Genomic DNA, 7,331 nt, shown 5'->3' on the forward strand with positions numbered 1-7,331 from the left:
CTCATTATTATTAAGTTCTTTCTAAATCGCAATGTTGTAGATGTTCTCTTTCAATGGTTGTACCTGGAAAAAAATACCTTCTCTTAGTCTGGGCCACGCAATCCATGTTTCACATAGTTGCCAATACAAATTCTCCAACGTGGGACAGGAGGCTGCTCTCCGGGTGGACGACCAGCCTTCCGTCCGAGGCCTGATGGGACACGTGGGGTGAACCCTGGCCACCCAAGCGCAAGGTTTGCAGAGGTGGCCATCTCCCCTTTCCCCTGCTACGGCCCCTCCCTGCAACAATCTCTTTCAATCATTGTCGCCGACATGGGACGCTGGCGGTGGTGTGCACCGAGGGCGGGGATGCAGGGCGCTGGGCATAAAATCATAACTGCTCTGCGGAACCAGGGTTGGCAACTATGAGTTTATTTCCATGTCATTCTGTTTACTTGGAATTTGCACTACACATGTTGTGAGTGTATGCTTTATTTATTTGTAGTTTGAAATCCCATGCCTGAAAGAGAAAGGGAAGAAACCCATTTACCTAGTGTTGTTCACTAACATGGGAAGAGTTGTGATGATTACAGGATGCTGAGATCATCTTCATACACAGTGATGCAATATTTCACTATCATTCCATCAGGAGCCTCTATCCTATAGCAATAAATAACAGTACAGATAGGTTTCTAATATACAGTACAACTACTTGTACTGCTTTCTGAATACTTGAAGAAAATGGTATTATAAATAAGCCTATTAGCTATACCTTTTTACAATCTTGCAGTTCACGGCAACTAAGGGAGCACACAGAGGCGATGAATGGTGGGATGGTAATAAGACTTCGAGTGTATGAATGACTTGGTTTAAATGTGGGTTTTTTGGCATTGAAGAAGGTACAAAAGCACTGACCGGATGATTAAGCATAATTTAATCTCCACTGTGATAAAACTTAAGCAATAAACATGGATTTAATAGAGAAATTCTGTTGTTGGAAGTATATTTTTATTCAAATGAATGCTGTTTATTTTGAAGTACCCAGTGTGTGTGAATGTATATAAATGGATGATTATTAGGATTCATAAATTCTTTCTTCTCAGTATATACCATGATGCATGATACGTATTTGAAATCAAAAATTATTATAGTTTGTGAATGTAGATCTGTTTCCTGTAGGAGCATTGAATCAACTGAAAGGTGGAATGCTTAACCAGATTTCTTTTTTTAAGGCGGTTAAAATGTTTTTAAAGTTTATGTAACCTTTCCTGGTAAAGTGTGTTTTTTCTGTATGTGCCAAGTTAGACCCATTTCTTAGAAAGCAAAACCAAAAGATTTTTCATAGCGCTATTAGATGAATATAGAAGATGCGTGCCATTTGAATAAAGGTTTTCAAAGAAGCTTGAGACACTTTGGCACTCACCATAGGTTTTGGTATTCTGCTTTCTGATTTCTTTTGAACAGCTCAGTGATTCAAGAAGAAAGCAGCTGTAAAAACAAGACAGTTCAGTTTTCAATTCCAGAAATAGGTTCTGGATATGGTTATGAAGTATTCAGAGTTTCAGGAAATCAATGAACGGGGTGGCAGTTTTTTTGTAATCTCCAGATTGCTTCTAAAATTGGGGTTTTAATACTGTTCTGTGCTAATCTCTTTTTGATGTTTTCGAAAGATACCACTTTTCATGAAGCTGATTATGTTCTGACTTTATTCTATGCCATGGTAAGTATGTAGTATTTGCTGAAGTTAGTCTCATCTGTACACGTGTGGTAGAGACACAATTAAAATATTAGTACATGCATGCATAGATTTAAGCAAAATTTCCCCCCTTAATTTGTGTGGGTACTTATAAGTGGGTTGGTTTGTACGTGAAACCTAATACATGTGCGCATCTGTATTGGTGAGAAACAGAAGGTGGCTATTTGATTCCTTCTGAAGCTGAGCCGTGCTTCATTTGCTTTGGTGATCTTTCAGAAGACATCAGTGCTTTTGGTAAATTTAGTGAGGTTTTGGTGTGCTGACAAATAACTCCAGTCTTCCTTGCTGTACAGCACTAGCGATGGCTAGTGGCCAACAAATGAGAGGTGAGAGTCTTCTTTCTAGTGACTTAATTTTTGACATGAAGATAATGTAATTTTTCCTGCAATAAGATCATATAACTTCTTTTCTTTGAGATGTGTTTTCTGTTTGCGGGGGTGGAGGGAATGTGTGTTTAGGGATGGATACAAAAAATCCAATGGTATACAAGAAATTGCGTATGTTGTTTTAGCTTGTGTATTGGGATAAATGGTGGTCATGCTTGCAAAAAGAAGTGGGCTCTAGTGCTATGAAGTACTTCCATTGTGGTTCCTTGGGATGGTCATAGTCTTTGATTACCAAGCAAGAAGACAACACCTCTTAGGAGAAGGTTCAATTACATAAATACGAGAGAAGAGTCTCTCAAGTTGTATGGCTGCTCTTTATATTAAAGATATAAGTGTGTTACAGAACAAAGGTGAAAGATGCCCTGTTGCACTTGGGTTTTGAAGAACAGTGTTCAGTTATTTTTTTTAACAGTTCACAAGTAGGATGCAGGATTAGGATGAGATCTTGTGAGGGGAAGGAGAGGGGAAAAGGAATTTTGCTCAATGATTTCATGTTTGCCTTCTGTGAATTATTGCGGAGCTGTAATGTAAACCAAAGAATACCTTATTTTATTTTATTCTGGTCCAGCAGCACTGGTAGGAGAGGGATAGCTATACTGAGGAATACCATAACACCTATCTTTCATTTAGATAATTATAACATTTACTCCCCTGAGTAACAGGGAAACGCAGGAATAAAACCCCCAAAACAAAACCAACAAGAACTCCCCAGACACCCCCCCTACCCCCAGGCAGCCCCGCATTTATTTTGGTACGTACTCAAAATCTATGGATTTGGGATCTATGAATCTATCTATGACTGTGGATAACAATGGGAAAACTTTCCTCTTTGCCACAGAAGCAAATGTTCCTCTGTTTCAGGACAAGGGATCTAGGAGGGATTGCTGTTGGTGCTCAGCCAGCCAGGTTGTTGAAAGACTGTTAAAAAGGCATGTTTAAAAATACACATCTATAACTCCAGACTGCATATGAAATCATGGTACCAAGTCTGGGGTCTTACTCACCTGTTTGATCAATACTGTTTGTTATGCGTTGAATAGAAAAGACAGTCTTAAAAGAAGCTGAATTCTGAATTCATCTTCTGAGATGGCCTTCTGCCATTGTTTGGTAAATACTGCAGACCAGTTGAGGCTTATTTTAGCCTAATAAAAATTATACCTTTTGGTGGTATAAAACTTATTTATCTAGGGGTGTGGGCGTGTTTGCTCTTTTAAACAAAAAACAATGCTAAATTTTATTTCATTGTAAAATCGAAAAAATGGGAGCACGTTATGCATCTCTGTCTTGGTCTTCTCGGTTAACTCTGTAATGTGGTTAGAAAAGACTGTATTTCACATATGTTGAGGGGAAGGAAGCATGAACAATAGGGAAATCTCAGGAAGTATTTGCTGGAAATTACTCTTGTCTTCATGTGTTCCTTGTGGCTAAGAGAATACATTAGATTTATATTATTTAGGTATTATATAGGATTTAGAAAAATGGAGACACGAGGAATACGAAAACTTCCTTGGGATGTCATTGTGAGCCAATTCAGGAAGCGTTCCTCAGAACAGCACTGTACTTTTCAACATGAATTGGGGAAATCTGGATTGAAGGATCTCTTGATTAACGTGTGTCAAATTGGTGTTTGATCCAGAGACAGCAGCATTCTGTGAGATCAGAAGTGCTGTCATGAAAGTGCTGGTCTATGAAAAATACAAACAAAAGCATCAACTTACAAACAGAGCATAATTGCACTGTGTAGAGCATTGACTGGCTTTTTAATGCTAGTATCATTATGTGTTAATGAAATAATTGTATGTCTGGGTGTAAGAACTGAGGCTGGTTGAGGAATGATTACCAAAGCACGAAACAACAGAGACTGTAAATTTTTGCAAATAAGCATGAGGATTTTTGGCAAATAGTTTAATGCACACTCGGTGGTATTTTTAAACTAGATGTTTTTCACATGTCTACCCAGGTGCTCGGGGCCCTTTTCTCTATAATACTTGGTTTATGATGCCGTAGTCAACTTGTCGTCAAATGAGCATTCACATAGTGTCTTTATCTCACTGTTAAGATTTGTCTGATTCTTTAATCCAAGATGTCCTGCCACCTGTTGAGTCTGCTGCCTAAATGCCACCTTAATTTTTATGATTCACTTCAAACTGCATTTGGTATCTCATTTTTACAGGATATGGTCAACATTCAGCAGTCCAAAGCATTGAGTAGTCTTTGCTCCCAGTACTACCCCATCTCACCCTATTGCAGAAACAACTGAAAAAAACACCACCTCTTAGCAAAGTTCTGCCTTCTTCAGCGCATTTCTCTAGAGCAGATTTGGAGACTTTTCACTGATACAGTACTTCATAGAGAAGAAGTAATTTCGGATGCTGGTCTATAAGAAGGCTTTTTGCGTGAGAGCACTTGCCCCAGTTGACATACGCAGATGCATGATCATCCTCTTTGCTGAGCTTAGATTCTCTTGCAGATACACAATTTAAACTGGCTTTATTATGTTGCTGCTTGTAGTTTTCTGTGCAAGTTACTAAAACATTTTAAATGCCAAGATATATCTAATACAGGCAAACCCTCAAGAGCAAATGTTACAGCTACGCTGCAGGTGTAGTCGCAGGCATGGGTTTCCTGTTGCCTTTCTTTTTTTTTCTTTTATGAATGAGGAGGGAGAGCTTGGTCAAAAGGAATGATAAATTAAGGTGATCTCAAAATAAATCTGCATATAGACACTTTTATTTCAGACTAAGACTGAAATACATCTCACAGTTGGTACATCTCTGTACCAATAGTGACGACACAGATGGAGTTACTCTGGTGTGTGCCCATTCCCGTCTGGTTTGGCTTGTGATTGATTACTGCATGACAAAACCAAATTTTACCATAGTTTTATATAATTCGTTATCTGAGGTCCGTAGAAATAAACATTTTCCTATATTCCTGCATATTTAAGAATTACTTAGGACAAACTAAATGTCAAAACTGTAGTTTATTATCTGTGTTTCCAGTCTCTATTAAGAAAAAAAAAAAAATCTTTCCAGATCTCATAAAACTGGGAGGTTACTTACAAGGACTGTGAGATAACGTGGCTAAATACATAGGTATAGACAGTTTCCTTCTTTATAGAGAAGTCTTTCACCATGGAAAATGAATCGGTGAAGCTGAGATTAGGAAACCATGGAGGGGTGGAGGTGAAAATGCAATGTTTCTTTTGAAATTGGGAAGAATTCCTTGTCCTGCTTTGCCTGACACAGTGTTGCACTGGCTGGGCTGTGCAGTGTAATAATTAACTTGGGAGAGATACAGGCAGCATTTTGTGTTTATCTGTGCTGGTGGTGTAAGAAAATGCAGAATTGCATCCGTTGCTCAAAACCAGAAGGCGCAAAGGTGATGTAGGAACTGCTGACCTCGCTCGGCAATTTGGGCATAAAGATGAAGCAGGAGAGAGGAAACTCTGAGTAAGTGGCTGGCTTGAGATGAGCTGCAAGCGGTCGGTATAAAAATGTTCAGCATCCTCTTGGATGTCTTAATGCATGTAGCAGCCCAGTGCTCAGGGATAAACCCACGCAAGTGAACTGATGAGAAGTCTTTCTGATTCCTTGGATTTTGGTCATTCAGCAGATACTGTGGGTAAAACACGCTTCCAGAAATGAACAAGGATAGGAATGGAAATTGTTTGGCCTGAGGAAAATAAGAGGGAGAAAGAGATGTGTATTGCACCAGCATGAGGCTGAAGTAACCTCTGCCTCAACGGAACTGTAACGTGATAAACCTGGTGTAAGAAAAGGATCTAAAATAATAGTATATGAAAGCAAAATTGAACTCACCCATGTGTCTTTCCCAATGAAAAGGAGCTCACAAGAAAATTGAAGAGCAGCACACTTAAAACTGATTCATGAAAATAAATTCTGTGTTGCATAATGCGCAATTAATCTGAGCTGTTGCCATTTAATATAAGGCTTCAGCAATAATCAAAAATCTTAGAATAGTTTGGGTTGGAAGGGACTTTTAAAAACCATCTAGTCCAGTCCCCCTGCCATGGGCAGGGACATTTTCCACTAGATAGGTTGCTCAGAGCCCTGTCCAACCTGACCTGAAACACTTACAGAATGGTTTGGTTTGGAAGGAACAACCTGTTCTTGTAGATGCCCGAACGTTGCATGTACATGATGAATATGCCAGGTGGTATTCTGGCTGACGTTAAAAGGTTGCAGACCTTTCTGTCTGCTCAAGACATGAGAAAAGAAATAGCTTCCCCTTTGTTACTGCAAAGCTTTTTGTCCTTTTCCCTCAGAAGTATTGCTTGCTTGGAGACAAATCACTAGGCGTGGATTTTACATTATGAGCTGAATCTGCAATGGTATCATATTGGGCTTTAAAGGCTATTAATCCAATTTTACATTACAAGTTTGGACTAAGTATTAAACCCCCATAAAGTAAGGGAAGAGGTGCTAGAGCTCCACTTCGGATGCTTGTATAATTTTTTTTCTGTTGTTTCTACTTCTCATAGAGTAGCTAAAGTTTATATGGTAATTCTCAAAGTTCATTGTGGAAAGATGCACTGAATTCCTCTGGCAGCTTCGTAGGAAGAAAATGTTCTCATTCAAAACACAAACAACTTGTTTACTTCTTGAAACTAAGCAGCAGATATGTGATAATCTCAGATACAGACTTTGAATAAATTCCCTTTTTTGACTCTTGTGAGATTTAGAGCAAGGAAAAGATTTTTCAGCTCCAGGAGACACCCACTGAGAAAACTCTATAAAGACAGCAAATATATCTAGAAAAAATAGAGCTCTACATGGGATTAAAGCATTTGCCTATATTTATAAGAGGTTCTTTGTTGTGCCCTGCTTTTCTAGTCTTAACCTTTATGCTTCTTTTTCTATATGTTTCTCTATCTTCCCTTTTTAGTGTGGCAACCTTTTTCACTAAAGTTTTAGTGTGTGGAGTTTTTGTGCATATCAAGTGTTGATTTGCCACTATGCCAAAGCCCCTTAACATTTACCGGTCCTCTTGGTACTGCTTTCCTGGATAACACTCCTGGTGGCACCATAACTATGCCCGAAGCTGTCCCAATAGTTCCATCCCAGTTCTGCTTGTATGGAAAGCTTAGGTAGCTCCTACGTACCCTTTGTCCTGGGTGGGCTCTGTTGGCTTTCTGGTGGAGATCCCCATGACCATTGCCCCAGGGAACGTTTTCAAGCTCAGATCTA

Source organism: Phaethon lepturus, unplaced genomic scaffold (assembly GCF_000687285.1).
Source record: "Phaethon lepturus isolate BGI_N335 unplaced genomic scaffold, ASM68728v1 scaffold10917, whole genome shotgun sequence".
NCBI classification, from domain to species: Eukaryota; Metazoa; Chordata; class Aves; order Phaethontiformes; family Phaethontidae; genus Phaethon; species Phaethon lepturus.